The 14,683-nt window shown below is 34.8% G+C and overlaps 2 non-coding genes across 2 annotated transcripts; both read left to right on the forward strand.

Annotated features, from left to right (window-relative positions):
• The first annotated feature begins 3,196 nt into the window (after positions 1 to 3,196).
• TRNAG-GCC lies at positions 3,197 to 3,267 on the forward strand. Its single transcript has one exon. It is a non-coding gene; the product is annotated as a tRNA-Gly (tRNA).
• A 2,776-nt stretch (positions 3,268 to 6,043) lies between these two features.
• TRNAG-GCC lies at positions 6,044 to 6,114 on the forward strand. Its single transcript has one exon. It is a non-coding gene; the product is annotated as a tRNA-Gly (tRNA).
• Positions 6,115 to 14,683: the final 8,569 nt, after the last annotated feature.

Consider the following 14,683-nt stretch of genomic DNA (forward strand, 5'->3'; position numbering starts at 1 on the left):
AAACTTGTGTTTGTCACAAAATCGTTTATATTTATAGAATTTACGAGTAGCACTATCGAGCTTTTTCTTTTTTTAAATCGTGAGGTATAACTAAAATGTAAGGGCTTCAGAAGAACTGCATGACCAAAATACGAGTACGTTATGGATATGCCTGAAGGTACATGCACCAGTGGTCTAGTGGTAGAATAGTACTTTGCCACGATGTAGACCTGAATTCAATTCTTGGCTCTTGCATCTTGAAGATTAGCTATGATTATTATATTAGTGCACAATGTTTAAACTTGGGTTTGTTATAGTATATCATTTAATGAGTAGCACTATCGAGCTCTTTATTTTTTATTCGAGAGGTGAAACATAAAGTTAAGGGCTTCAGAAAAACTACATGACCAAAATATGTGTACTTTATGGAGTACCCGTCCACGATACGGACCAAAGTTGTATGCTCGACTGGTGCATCTTGAAGATTAGCTATGATGATATTAATTAATAATGTTTAAACTTGTGTTTGTCACAATATCGTTTATATTTATAGATTTCACGAGTAGCACTATCGAGCTTTTTTTTTTTTTTTGAAATCGTGAGGTGAAACTAAAAGTTGAGGGCTTTAGAAGAACTGCATGACCAAAATACGAGTATGTTATGGATATGCCTAAAGGAACATGCATCAGTTGTCTAGTGGTAGAATAGTACTCTGCCACGGTATAGACTAGAGTTTGATTCTCGGCTGGTGCATTTTGCAGATTGGCAATGCTGATATTAGTGCATAATGTTCAAACTTGGGTTTGTCCCAAAATCGTTTATATTTATAGAATTTACGAATAGCACTATCGAGCTTTTTCTTTTTTTAAATCGTGAGGTGAAACTAAACGTTAAGGGCTTCAGAAGAACTGCATGACCAAAATACGAGTACGTTATGGATATGCCTGAAGGTACATGCACTAGTGGTCTAGTAGTAGAATAGTACCTTGCCACGATGTAGACCCAGATTCGATTCTCGGCTCTTGCATCTTGAATTTTAGCTATGATTATTATATTAGTGCATAATGTTCACACTTGGGTTTGTTACAATATATCATTTAACTTTATAGATTTCAGAGTGTCGAGCTTTTTGTTTTTATATCGAATGGTGAAACAAAAAGTTAAAGGGCTTCAGATGAGGTGAAACTAAGAGTTAAGGGCTTCAGAATAACTGCATGACCAAAATATGAGTAAGTTATGAATATGCCTCAAGGTACATGCACCAGTGACCTAGTGGTAGAATAGAACCTAGCCACGGTACAGACCCGAGTTCGATTCTCGGCTGGTGCATCTTGAAGATTTGTAATGATGATATTAGTGCATGATGTTCAAACTATACGCTATGGATATGCCTTCTACGATGTAGACTCGAATTCAATTCTTGGCTCTTGCATCTTGAAGATTAGCTATGATTATTATATTAGTGCATAATGTTCAAACTTGGGTTTGTTATAGTATATCATTTAACGAGTAGCACTATCGAGCTTTTTATTTTTTATTCGAGAGGTGAAACAAAAAGTTAAGGGCTTCATAAAAACTGCATGACCAAATTATGTGTACTTTATGGAGTACCCGTCCACGATACGGACCGGAGTTGTATTCCCGACTGGTGCATCTTGAAGATTAGCTATGATGATATTAATTAATAATGTTTAAACTTGTGTTTGTCACAATATCGTTTATATTTTTAGATTTCACGAGTAGCACTATCGAGCTTTTTTTTTTTTTTTGAAATTGTGAGGTGAAACTAAAAGTTGAGGGCTTTAGTAGAACTGCATGACCAAAATACGAGTATGTTATGGATATGCCTAAAGGAACATGCATCAGTTGTCTAGTGGTAGAATAGTACTCTGCCACGGTATAGACTAGAGTTTGATTCTCGGCTGGTGCATTTTGAAGATTGGCAATGCTGATATTAGTGCATAATGTTCAAACTTGGCTTTGTCCCAAAATCGTTTATATTTATAGAATTTACGAATAGCACTATCGAGCTTTTTCTTTTTTTAAATCGTGAGGTGAAACTAAACGTTAAGGGCTTCAGAAGAACTGCATGACCAAAATACGAGTACGTTATGGATATGCCTGAAGGTACATGCACTAGTGGTCTAGTAGTAGAATAGTACCCTGCCACGATGTAGACCCAGATTCGATTCTCGGCTCTTGCATCTTAAATTTTAGCTACGATTATTATATTAGTGCATAATGTTCACACTTGGGTTTGTTACAATATATCATTTAACTTTATAGATTTCACAAGTGTCGAGCTTTTTATTTTTAAACCGAATGGTGAAACAAAAAGTTAAAGGGCTTCAGATGAGGTGAAACTAAGAATTAAGAGCTTCAGAATAACTGCATGACCAAAATACGAGTAAGTTATGAACATGGCTCAGGATACATGCACCGGTGACCTAGTGGTAGAATAGTACTCTGCCACGGTACAGACCCGAGTTTGATTCTCGGCTGATGCATCTTGAAGATTGGCAATGATGATATTAGTGCTTGATGTTCAAACTTGGGTTTGCACAATATCGTTTATATTTATAGAATTTACGAGTAGCACTATCGAGCTTTTTCTTTTTTTTAAATCGTGAGGTGAAACTAAAAGTTAAGGGCTTCAGAAGAACTACATGACAAAAATACGAGTACGTTATGGATATGCCTGAAGGTACATGCACCAGTGGTCTAGTGGTAGAATAGTACCCTGCCACGATGTAGACCCGAATTCAATTCTCGGCTCTTGCATCTTGAAGATTAGCTATGATTATTATATTAGTGCATAATGTTCAAAACTGGTTTGGTACAATATTTCTTTTAACTTTATAGATTTCATGAGTAGCACTATCGAGCTTTTTGTTTTTATATCGAGATGTGAAACAAAAAGTTAAGGGCTTCAGAAGAACTGCATGACCAAAATATGTGTACTGTATGGAGTATCTTGCCACGATACGGACCCGAGTTCGATTCTCGACTGGTGCATCTTGAAGATTAGCTATAATGATATTAATGCCTAATGTTCAAACTTGGGTTTGTCACAATATCGTTTATATTTATAGATTTCACGAGTAGCACTATCGAGCTTTTTTTTTTTTAAATCGTGAGGTGAAACTAAAAGTTAAGGGCTTCAGTAGAACTACATGACCAAAATATGAGTACGTTATGGATATGCCAAAAGGTACCTGCACCAGTGGTCTAGTGGTAGAATAGTACCCTGCCACGGTACAGACCCGAGTTCGATTTTCGACTGGTGCATCTTGAAGATTTGCAATAATGATATTAGTGCGGAAGAACTGCATGACCAAAATACGAGTACGTTATGGATCTTCTTTAAGGTAGATGCACTAGTGGTCTATTGGTAGAATAGTATCCTACCACAGTATTGACCCGAGTTCGATTCTCGGTTGGAGCATCTTGAAGATTAGCCATGTTGATATGAGGTACATCCCTAAGTTCAATTCAATGATGGACCAATGATGATCTCTAAACTATTATTTTTAAGGTAGAAGTTATACAAAAGAGGGGTGCTCTATTACCAATTGTTGGATCGGTATGACAACCCTAGAGGGGTGAATAGACTTTTAACAATAAAGTTAAGTGATTAATTTTTTTTATTATGATTTATTTTTTTAAAAAAATAAGTAAAAGATGATAATTAATACAATAAAATAGTTCAAGAAATAACAATAAGCAATTATGAAAAACTTATAACATGCAATAAATCACAATAACAATTTCAAGATTAAACATGAAAGAGTTGGAAAATATAACATTGTACTTTTGTAGTGGTTCGGTCAAACTCGACCTACTCCACTCCCCAAGCGCCTCTTGAGAATTTTAAAAAACTTTTCTCGACTCTTTCCTCGGATCAAAGCCCAACCGCTACACCCCGCTCTTTTTACGAGTTCAAGAACAAACTCAATCCTTTCCACGGTTCAGGATCAAACCATTACAAGTATCTGAATTTTGTAGGAACACACCATAACCATCTAAAAGAGTAGATTTACAATTTGATCACTCACAACTATTTCCTCACAATAGAATAAAAAACTCTTTCAAGAATAAGATGAAAAAAATAAAAAAATTGTGTTAAAGTATAGGAGAGATAATGAGTTTAAATAGAGAAGTAGAAGCAAAAATAGGATTTAATATGGATTATTAGAAAGAGAAATGGGAGGTAGAACATTAAAACATTCTTGTATTTTATTGTGTTCAAACAAAAATGAAAGGTACACGATTAATAAAAATAATGCGAGAAATGGAAGGTGGACCAAAATTTGTTTCCAAATTATATATATATATATATATTTAAATATTTAAATATAAGCTATGATGATATGTGTGCATAATGTTCAAACTTCGGTTTGTTAAAATATCATTTAAATTTATAGATTTCACGAGTAGCACTATGGAGCCTTATTTTTTAAATCGAGTGGTGAAACTAAAAGTTAAGGTCTTCAGAAGAACAGCATTACCAAAATACGAGTCCATTATGGATATGCCTAAAGGTAGACGCACCAGTGGTCTAGTGGTGTTATAGTACCTTGCCACGGTATAGACTCAAGTTAGATTCTCGGCTGGTACATCTTGAAGATTTGCTATGATGATATTAGTGCATAATTTTCAAACTTAGGTTTGTCACAATATCATTTAAATTTATAGATTTCACGAGTTTAAGGGCTTCGTAACAACTGCATGACAAAAAAACGAGTATGTTATGGATGTGCCTAAAGGTAGTCTAGTGGTAGAGTAATACCCTGCCATAGTATAGACACGTGTTCGATATTCTTGACTGTTGCATCTTGAAGATTAGCTATTGATGATAATAGTGCATAATGTTTAAACTTGAGTCTTTTTACACAATATATCATTTAAATTTATAGATTTCACGAGTAGCACTATCGAGCTTTTTATTTTTAAATTGAGAGGTAGGCTTCGGAAGAATTGCATGACCAAAATACGAGTATGTTATGGATGTGCTTAAAGGTAGAGGAACTAATAGTCTAGTGGTATAATAATACCCTACCATAGTATAGCCTCAAGTTTGATTCTCAACTGATGCATCTTGAAAATTAGCTATGATGATAATAGTGCATAATGTTTAAACTTCGGTTTTTAACAATATATCATTTACATTTATAGATTTCACGAGTAGCACCATGGAGCTATTTTTTTTTTTTTTTTTAAATCGAGAGGTGAAACTAAAAGTTAAGAAATTCAGAAGAACTTCATGACCAAAATACAAGTACGTTATGGATATGCCTAAAGGTGGATGCACCAGTGGTCTAGTGGTAGAATAGTACCTTGCCACGATGCAAACCCAATTCAATTCTCAGCTTTTGCATCTTGAAGATTAGCTATGATGATATTAGTGCATAATGTTCAAACTTGGGTTTGTTACAATATATCATTTAACTTTATAGATTTCACGAGAGGTGAAACCAAAAGTTAAGGCTTCAGAAGAACTGCATGACAAAAATATGTGTACTTTATGGAGTACCCTGCCACGATACGGACCCGAGTCCAATTCTCGGTTGGTGCATCTGGAAGATTAGCTATGATGATATTAGTGCATAATGTTCAAACTTGGGTTCGTCACAATATCGTTTATATTTATAGATTTCACGAGTAGCACTATCGTGTTTTTTTTTTTTTTTTTTTAATCTTGGGGTGAAACTAAAAGCTAAGGGCTTCAGAAGAATTGAATGACCAAAATATGAGTAAGTTATGGATATGCCTGAAGATACATGCACTAGTGGTCTCGTGGTAGAATATTACCCTGCCACGGTATAGACTTGTGTTCGGTTCTCGACTGGTGGTGCATCTTGAAGATTCACAATGATGATATTGTGCATAATGTTCAAACTCAAACTTAGGTTTGTCACAATATCGTTTATATTTATAGAATTTACAAATAGCACTATCGAACTTTTTCTTTTTTTAAATCGTGAGGTGAACATAAAAGTTAAGGACTTCAGAAGAACTGCATGACCAAAATATGAGTAAGTTATGGATATGCCTGAAGTTACATGCACTAGTGGTCTAGTGGTAGAATAGTACCCTGCCACGGTACAGACCCGAGTTTGATTCTCGGCTGGTGCAACTTGAAGATTGACAATGATGATATTAGTGCATGATGTTCAATCTTGAGTTTGTCACAATAGCGTTTATATTTATAGAATTTACGAATAGAACTATCGAGCTTTTTCTTTTTTTAAATCGTGAGGTGAAACTAAAAGCTAAGGGCTTCAGAAAAATTGCATGACAAAAATACGAGTCAGTTATGGATATGCCTAAAGGTACATGCACTAGTGGTCTAGTGGTAGAATAGTACCCTGCCACGGTACAGACCCGAGTTCGATTTTTTGTTGATGCATCTTGAAGATTGGCAATGATGATATTAATTCATGATGTTCAAACTTGGGTATCGAACTTTTTCTTTTTTTAAATCGTGAGGTGAACATAAAAGTTAAGGGCTTCAGAAGAACTGCATGACCAAATTACGAGTAAGTTATGGATATGCTTGAAGCTACATGCACCAGTGGTCTAGTGGTAGAATAGTACCCTACCACGGTACAGACCCAAGTTTGATTCTCGGCTAGTGCATCTTGAAGATTGACAATGATGATATTAATGCATGATGTTCAAACTTGGACTTTTTCATTTTTTAAATCGTGAGGTGAACATAAAAGTTAAGGGCTTCAGAAGAACTGCATGACAAAAATACGAGTAAGTTATAGATATGCCTGAAAGTACATGCACCAATGGTTTGGTGGTAGAATAGTACCCTGCCACGGTACAGACTCGAGTTCGATTCTTGGCTTGTGCATCTTGAAGATTGGCAAAGATGATATTAGTGCGCATGATGTTTCAAACTTGGGTTTGTCACAATATCGTTTATATTTATAGAATTTACAAGTAGCACTATCGAGCTTTTTCTTTTTTTAAATCGTGAGGTGAAACTAATAGTGAAGGGCTTGAGGAGAACTGCATGACCAAAATACGAGTACGTTATGGATATGCCTGAAGGTACATGCACCCGTGGTCTAGTGGTAGAATAGTACCCTGCCACGATGTAGACCCGAATTCAATTTTTGGCTCTTGCATCTTGAATATTAGCTATGATTATTATATTAGTGCATAATGTTCAAAATTGGGTTTGGTACAATATTTCTTTTAACTTTATAGATTCCACGAGTAGCACTATCGAGCTTTTTGTTTTTATATCGAGATGTGAAACAAAAAGTTAAGGGCTTCAGAAGAACTGCATGACCAAAATATGTGTACTGTATGGAGTACCCTGCCACGATACGGACACGAGTTTCATTCTCGACTGGTGCATCTTTAAGATTAGCTATAATGATATTAATGCATAATGTTCAAACTTGGGTTTGTCACAATATCGTTTATATTTATAGATTTCACGAGTAGCACTATCGAGTTTTTTTTTTTTTAAATCGTGAGGTGAAACTAAAAGTTAAGGGCTTCAGTAGAACTGCATGACCAAAATATGAGTATGTTATGGATATGCCTGAAGGTACCTGCACCAGTGATCTAGTGGTAGAATAGTACCCTGCCACGGTACAGACCTGAGTTTGATTCTCGACTGGTGCATCTTGAAGATTGGCATAATGTTCAAACTTGTGTTTGTCACAACATTGTTTAAATTTATAAATTTCACGAGTAGGACTATCGAGCTTTTTGTTTTTAAATCGAGAAGTGAAACTAAAAGTGAAGGGCTTCGGAAGAACTGCATGACCAAAATACGGGTACGTTATGGATCTTCTTTAAGGTAGATGCACCAGTGGTCTATTGGTAGAATAGTATCCTGCCATGGTATAGGCCCGAGTTCGATTCTCAGTTGTTGCTCGATTCTCAGTTGGAGCATCTTGAAGATTAGCTATGTTGATATGAGGTATGTTGGAGCAATGACGTGCATTTTTATACAAAAGACAAACACTTTTAATCCCTATTTCCCTTTCTCTTTCACTTTTAATTTCTCATTTCTTATCCGTTTAGGTTGGTTGATGTATTTATTTTAACCTTCAGTTTCAATTTTATTCAAAATATTGGAAATGAAATTAAAATTTGATTCATCGGCAACTTCATACATGACATGATTACTATGCATGAAAGAATTCATTTATCACGTTTCATAAACGGTGCTATAGGCTTAAATGTTCATAATAAATTTATTAAAACAATATTGTTATGGATGGAAAATAGATAAGATGAGTTTAAATAGTTCCCTTGTCTAACCTAAGGATCATTAAAAATAACATGAATGCAACTACCTTAACTTTGGTTCCTTGGCCTTCAAAGCGACGTTGTCATCTGTAAATGGGTGTCTTGCCTTTACATGAAAATAAGAGTAACACACGGTTTGAGTACTTTAATAAATACTCAATAAGTAACCTCACTGTTAGGATCGAAAAATGAATCATGTGTAATATAGTTGGACCTATCCTTTCATAAATGCATCGTAACATGGGTTTGGGCTTTGCTTTTCAGTCCGAGCAGGGTTGAATACGTTGTACTATCCTACACACAATCCATGAATGTGCACATTGGCCACAAGGTAGGCTCGTATAAGAGTACTCTGTGGGCTGGCTCGTCGAGCTTGTGCACACTCACACTACCAAATACCATGAAGGGAAAAGACCCACATAATATCATAAGGAACATAAAATTGTAAGGAATGTGTCTGTACTAATCATAACGGTAATGTATCTCGATGCACCTCCCATTAATAATACATGATTTTCTAATGTCTCATAGTCATAGAGGGTACGTATTAACATAGTTTACATGACATGATACATGAAGGTTCATGCATCAAATAATATCAAAAACATAACATTGTTCTATGACATAACATAATCCTAGAATAGTGTATATGATATCATAGCATAACTTGTATGCAACATAACAACATAATTCTCCATTTATTATTCTCTAAAAAAAATAGTCATTTTAAATAAACTTGTTAATATATACGTTTTATTTTTAGATATAAACTATCCATTGGTTTTGATCAACTCATGTTATTAGAAATTGAAGTAGAACCATGTTGCCCTAAATTGAATTTATTTTATCTACTCTATTAAGAAAAATATAAACTTAATCTGTGCCTAAATTATAAACCCAATAACATAATTTTAAAATCCAAGAAAAACAACACAAAAATATAGTAATTAGTTTTTGTTGAGGATTATTGGGATTGGGAGTGTCCCACATTGGTTAATTTAGTGGAAGATCATGGGTTTATAAGTGAGGAATACTAACTCCATTGGTATGAGGCCTTTTGGGGAAGCCCAAAGCAAAGCCATGAGAGCTTATGCTCAAAGTGGACAATATCATACCATTGTGGAGAGTCGTGATTCCTAACAGGATTATAATTAGTGGGTGAATCTGGAGAAGGAATAGAAGGTGGAGGAGATGACGAAATAGAAAGTGGGATAGGATTAGAATAGATGTTTGAGTAGGATGAATCATGAAGTGGTAAAACGAGAGTCGAAGGAACTAATGTCAAAGTTTGTGAAGCTGATGAAAAAGGAAAAACATCTTCACATAATTTAACATCACAGCCGAGGTTCAAATTTTTGCTTAGGATGTACTACACTTGCATAACATTTACATTAAAAAACTTTAAGAAGATGAAATGTAGGTGGTTGTTTGTAGAGTGCATCAAGGGGTGTCTTGTTAGATAAAAATGATGATGGTGTTCTATTTATAAGATTAACAACAATTAAAATGCACTCTCCCAAAAAATTAAGTGGAACGTGTGACTGAAAGAGGAGAGACCTAGCTACATTTAGGATATGATGATAGCTACATTTAGAATATGACGATGCTTACGCTCTATGACTCATCTTTGTTGTGGGAGTATAGACACAAGTGCGCTGAAATTCAATGCCACACAAAGTAAAAAATGGTTGTAAAGACAGAAACTCACTCCCATTGTCTGACCGTACTATCTTGATAGTTGTATGAAATTGAGTTTGAACGAATTTAACAAAGTTCATAAACAAATGATGTACTTCTGATTCATGTTGCATAAGAAAAACCCAAGTACATTGAGTAAAATCATCAACAATAGTGAGAAGAAAACGCAAACCAAAATGGATAGGAATTTTATGAGATCCCCAAACATCACAATGTAACATGTCAAAGGTAGAATGTGTTGTTATTGAACTTCTTGAAAAAAAAAGCAACCTAGTTTATTTTGCTAACGTGCAAATACTACAGTTATGAGAAAAAGTAGCATTATTAAGATGAAATTGATCCGTTAGAAATTTAAAGCAGGAAAAAATAAATAGAATGACCTAGGCGTAAATGCCACAAATTAGATGATTGAGATACTTGATTAGTTAAAGATTTGATTGGAGATTAAGAAATATGATAGAGACCTCCAAATTGTTTACCCGAGCCTATCATCTTCCCCTTAGCCATGTCCTGCATAACACAAGAATCACGATAGAAGGTGACACAACATTTCAAGTCATTGGTAAGTTTGCTAATGGACAACATGTTTAAATTGAATGGAGACACACATAAAATATTGACCGTAAGTGACACATGTGTTGTTCCTTCGTTAGGCAATTTTATTGCAAATGTTTGCAGCCTTTGATTCAGTCATAACAAAAGCTTTGGATACTATATGATTCGAAGCTCCACTGTCGAGAATCCATGAATTAGAACTAACAGAGTTAATGGATAATGTAGATACTAGAAATAATCCATGAATTAGATTTGTCACGACCCAATTTTTGAGATTTCGAGAAATAGAACTGCAGCGAAAAGATAAATTTTGAAAAGACAAATAGCACCTGTTCAAAGAGAATACAACTAATTGATATCCCACGTGAAATACAATTAACAAACATTCCGGGTCGACACCCCTCTACTAGTGTCTCTTCAAGACTACTATTCATAAAACCATAAAGTCATTTTGAACAAGTGGTCAAGGTGTGTGCTTGCTAATCACACTATGTTTCCCTCCAAGATTTGACGAAAAGAATTCAAAATCGAACCCAAAAAATTATACAACTAATTCATGGCCCAGGTCGAATACAACTAAAACACTCCGGGTCGACACCCCTCTATGATAGTAGAGCTCCAGAGCAACTCCCCACCTTGACCAATACACTAGAAAAGGAGAAACGTGCAAGTATAAAAATTTACTTAGGAACCAACCTACTTGTAGGCCCTCATCGCTTCCTTCTAATACTAGGTTTCCACGACTTTCCTTTGGTCTATAGGACGTTGGGCTTACCCTTTACTGCGCTCTAAGCTACCGTGTATGTCCCGAAGTTCTAATTGATTCCTCATTAATCATCTACCTTTGTTGTCCCTAGTGCCTCTTCGAGATTTGTTCCTAAAACAAAAAGTCGCTTTGGCGGAGTGGTTAAGGCGTGTGCTTGCTAAGTACATGGGGTTTTCCTGCGAGAGTTTGAATCTCTCAGGGGATGAAAAGTTTATTTTTTTGTACTAGCCAAAGGCCACCGCTAAAACATGTCCACTTTGGCTCCTTACTTCACGACCTCATAGAGGTATGAAGTGTTTTGTTCCCTCTCAAATATGTTGAATCTGGGATGGAAGCGATGAAAAGATAAATTTTTTTACACTCTAAAAGACATACAACACCTGGGTCAGAAATTTCAAAGTTATTTACATACTGGAAAAAAGGCTTGGAATACAAAAGAATTCAAAATCAACCGAAAAAATTATACAACTAATTGATGTCCGAGGTCAAATACAACTAACATACACTCCGAGTCGACACCCCTTTGTGATAGTAGAGCTCCCGAGTATCTCCCCGCCTTGACAAGTAACTGAACTAGACAAGGAGAAAGGTGTAAGTATAAAAATATACTTAGTAACCAACCTACTTGTAAGCCCACATAGCTTCCTTCTACTACCAGGTTTCCACGACTTTCCTTTGGTGTACAGGAAGTTTGGGTTTACCCTTTACTGCGCTCTAAGCTACCGTGTAGGTCTCGAAGTTCTAACTGATTCCTCATTAATCATCTACCTTTGTTGTCCCTAGTATCTCTTCGAGATTCAATCCTAAAATAAAAAAGTTGCTTTGAACGAGTGGTTAAGGCATGTGCCTACTAAGTACATGGGGTTTCCTCGCGAGAGTTTGAATCTCCTAGGCGATGAAAAGTTCATTTTTTTGTACTAGCAAAGCGACTCGTTTATAAGGAATACTTTTTTTATAAGATATTGTCCACTTTGTCCCGTTACCTCACGATCTCATAGAGGTATTCACACCCTAGTTTTAAGGAATGCTTCCTTCCCCTCTCAAACCAATGTTGGATCTCGAGAAATCGAACTGCGATGAAAAGATAAATTTAAAACGACGTACAACACCTGTGTCAGAAATTTCAAGATATTTACAAACGAAAAAAATTATACAACTAATTGATTTCTGATATGAATCCAACAACTGATACAGTGGATGTGCTCATTGGAGTTTTTGCAATCTTACCTCCATTGAACTTGAAGCTTTCGAGTAAATCCTTAGTGTATTTCTCTTAAGATACCATCTTTGAGTTGTTTAATTTGAAGTCCGAGAAAGAAACTAAGCTCTCCCATCATACTCATCTCAAACCCATTATGCATTCATTTAGAAAACCCATTATGCATTCATTTAGAAAATTATTAAGAAGGATTAGTAGAACCAAATATGATATCATCAAGATATATTTACACTAATAGCATATCATTTTCTTTAATATTAATAAAAGAGCAGTGTCGAGTTTACCCGTTTTAAAATCATTCCGAATAAGAAAATTACTAAGTCTAACACAAGCTCTTAGAGCTTGTTTAAGCCATAAAGAACCTTTTTCAACTTAGACATGATGTGGAAAATCAAAATTTTCAAATCCGGGAGATTGTTCTACGTAAACTTCCTCCATAATATACCTATTTAAGAATGAACTTCTAACAACTATTTGATACAATGTAAAATTTTTGTAAGAAGCAACAACAAGTAACATTCTAATAGTTTCTAATCTAGCAACCGGTGCAAAAGTTTCTTCATAGTCTATACCTCCTCCTGACAATAACCTTGAGCTACAAGCCTAAATTTATTTGTAATGATATTCTCATTTTCATCAATTTTATTTCTAAAAACTTCTAATAATGGAAATATTAGAGGGCCGAAGGACTAATTCCCAAACTTTGTTCCTTTCAAATTGATTAAGTTCATCTTGCATAACTAAAATCCAAAACTCATCATTTTCAGCATTCTTAAGTCTTTTTGGTTAAATTTGAGAAACAAAAGCAAGATTATCAAATAAATTAATAGAAGAACGAGTTTTCACTTGTTCGAGATCACCAATAATCAAGTCCTTGGGATGTGATAAGACATATCTGAAGAAATTTCTTCCTTCTTTTCATTTGAGCTCACCTCTTCTTTACTTGAAATAGTTTCTTTGCCTTTGTTATTGACAAGTAAATCTCCAGAATTTCTTTCTAAATCATCACTCTAAATATACTCATTAGAAAGAGTATTACATTGATCTAGCAAATTCTTTCAAAGTACCCGTGTTCCTTTCAATAGGAGCCGTTGGACAAGAGAAGTCATGATAAAAAGCATTATCTTTGCAAAATATTTCAAATGCTAAAGTATCAAATTCTCCTCAATGGTCCCTCCTAATTTTAGTAATTAAAAACAAAAAAATTAAAAACATCATTCTTATGTTTTATGGTTAAAACCCAAACAAATCTCGAAAAATATCAACCATCACAGGCATAGTAATTCCCTCCTTATGTAGCTATTTTAGGAGCGCCCAATAAGTCCATATGTAATAGTTGAAGAGGTCTAGTACAAATCACATTTTTAGATTTGGAAGAAAACTTGGGTTGTCACAAATTTTATCTTTTTCAAATTTAAATTGAGAAAGGCTTCTCATGAATGAATTTGTTGAGATATTTGAAATCAAGTACATACTAGCCTGTCCTAATCTTCTATGCCATAGTCAAGAGTTATTGTGCAAAGCCGAAAGACATTTATCTTGTAGGACAATAATTTAAATCATTAGTTTACACACTGTCATCTCTTTTTCAAACGAACAAAACTTTTTTATCAGTAACATTTTTAATTATGCAATTATTTTTATCAAATATAACTCTAAAACCTTTATCACATAATTGACTAATGCTCAGCAAGTCATGCTTTAAACCATCAGTTTAAAATAGATTTTGAATAAGAGTAAAGTGTCATTAGCTACACTACCCTCACCAATTATTTTACCCTTATTGTTATCACCAAAGGTTATTAAGCCACCATCCTTCTTGAAAAAATTCACAAACTTGAATTGATTTCTAGTCATGTGTCAACCACTATCCAAGTACCACTTATTTTTATTTTAGGCTTTCAAACAAACCTCATCATCTTGTTCATCCTTTTTGTCACTATGAACTGTGAAGCAAATATTTGCTACTTTTTCATCACATGCACTTTCATCACAATCATCCCAAGTAGCCCTCATTGCATTTAACTTGGATTTCTTAGATGATTTGAGGAGAGACAATCCGTTCTTATATGACCCTGCTTTTTTCACTCATAGCATGTTATCTCATCATGTTTTCATAACATATGACCCTGCTTTTTTCACCCTGTTATTTTTTATACTTACGTGTGAAGTAGGCAACATCATCT

This window comes from Cucurbita moschata, unplaced genomic scaffold (genome assembly GCF_002738365.1).
Source record: "Cucurbita moschata cultivar Rifu unplaced genomic scaffold, Cmos_1.0 Cmo_Scf00080, whole genome shotgun sequence".
NCBI classification, from domain to species: domain Eukaryota; kingdom Viridiplantae; phylum Streptophyta; class Magnoliopsida; order Cucurbitales; family Cucurbitaceae; genus Cucurbita; species Cucurbita moschata.